Consider the following 1,849-nt stretch of genomic DNA (forward strand, 5'->3'; position numbering starts at 1 on the left):
CCTCCTCCTCCTGTCGCCGCCCCTCGGCGAGCGAGCCCGCCCGGCCCTCGGGTCCCCACGCCCCGGCTTCGCGGACACCCCCTGCACCCCTACCCGGCCGAGTCGAGTCTGAATTCCTCAGCTCCCTTAACAACGCTAACGCTCCGACACCGACTCCACATTGTTTTTCTTGAATCTGACCGATCACTGGGCTAGTTACGGGGAGATGGGTTGTTTTGGAACAAAAGCACGTGCTGCGGGGAGGTGGGCGAGGACAGCGGGCGGCGTTAGGAATCGGCTCCCCTGGGGCGAGAAAAGCGACCGGTCCTTGGAAGGGGCGCCCCTCCTGCCCTCCTTGAGCCTCAGGCAGCCGCGTCCCTCGGGTTGAGTGGTTCCGCCAGAGAAGCGATCCTGTTTGTGTCTGTCCCCTGTTCTGTTTGACAGGCAGCCTGCCCAGAGTTCTCAGGGCTCAGGTGGCAAAGGCGCGGGGCATACATGGCTGTATGGGGAGGGTGATTTACATACAGCAGCACCTCCATTGTTTTATTTTTTTGGAAACCAAAAATTTATTTTGAATTGTTCTATGATAAAGGAGGGCACAATTTTTATGTTTACCAAAAGAACGCGTGTTAGTAAAAGGCTGGCCTGCCTTGCAAGCGCAAGGACCCGAGTTCAATCCCCGGTACCAAAACAAAAACAAAAAACAAAATAAAAGAAAAAGCTGATAAATATCATGTTGAAGTTTGCTTTGGCACGAGAGACAACCGCATCGTGCCCTCTGCGATCCCCCTTTCCTGGCACACATGCCAACCCCTGTGGTTCTCTGTGGACGCCCTACTTGGCAGGGCCGTGACAGCCTGTGCTGCAGCCTCTCCTCCCACTAGGTTCATGAAAAGAGAAGATTCTGCCCAGGGAACCCCTTGGCAAAAGCCCCAGTCTACTGTCCCTCCAAGATCCCCCTTTCTACTGTGGGCACCTGTGCGGGAGCTCACATGCTGAGATCCAGGCATCAGCGGGACCAGAGGAGCTGTCCAGCGCCACCCTCAGGACACTGCCAGTTCTGCAGGGCTCCATGCCCACCCGTAAAGGCGGGGTCACCACTGGAGGTGACTTCTGCACAAGTGGGTCTGAAACGGACCCTTTTGTGGGGAGGGGAAGATCTAATTGTGCCCAAAAGTGGTACTGTGCAGGTGGCAGAAGCCCCCAACCAGGTCCAGGAACAGGAAAGAGGGCAGCACCTTCTCATCCCTGCTCTGCACCTGGGTCAGGCAGGGCCCTTCCTTGTGAATGGAACCAGTGCAGTGAGAAAGCTCCAGGCCCTTACTGGGCTCCCCTGGGAGCCAGCGCTGAGTAGGAGAACCCGGACTCCCCTGCCATCTGTCAGTTCAGAGCAACCGCCTGGCGCCTCACAGATCTTCAACACATCGTTGCTGAGCGAAGAGTGAGCACCCTAGGGAGAAATGGGCTCTGGCTCTCCCTGAAGGAACCAACTGGACTCAATTCTCTGATGCCTAAAACGTTTCAGCCCAAAGATAATTAAAGATGACCATTCTCAGAGCTGAAGAGGTAGCTTACTGACAGCTCATCTAGCATGTATGAGGCCTTGGGTTCAATCCCCAGCACCACCAAAAAACAAAAACTACCCTCAAGTGAAAAGGGTGAGGTTGTGGGGGCAGTTTGCTTTTGGCTTCCACACTTTCCATTGCAGGTGTTGGTAACCTGGAAAACAGGCAGGCTTTGCTTTTGTAAACAAAAGATAGAGCAAATCTGTCTTTAAAATACACACACTTGTGCACAAGCATACATGCACCAAGAACAAGGGACCCAGCCAGGTGTGGTGGCGCATACCTGTAATCCCAACACTCGGGAG

General features: G+C 54.7%; 1 protein-coding gene across 2 annotated transcripts in view; it reads right to left on the minus strand.

Moving 5' to 3' along the window:
* Window positions 1–395, minus strand: part of Adcy3 (adenylate cyclase 3) — a 79,427-nt gene extending 79,032 nt beyond the window's left edge. For both annotated transcript variants that reach the window (XM_010604866.3, XM_010604865.3), the window contains exon 1: window positions 94–395. The gene's annotated coding sequence lies outside the window, so the exon portion shown is untranslated. The remainder of the gene's footprint in view (window positions 1–93) is intronic.
* Window positions 396–1,849: the final 1,454 nt, after the last annotated feature.

The sequence above is a fragment of the Fukomys damarensis genome, unplaced genomic scaffold (genome assembly GCF_012274545.1).
Source record: "Fukomys damarensis isolate Sample0158 unplaced genomic scaffold, DMR_v1.0_HiC HiC_scaffold_2, whole genome shotgun sequence".
In the NCBI taxonomy this organism is placed as follows: Eukaryota; Metazoa; Chordata; class Mammalia; order Rodentia; family Bathyergidae; genus Fukomys; species Fukomys damarensis.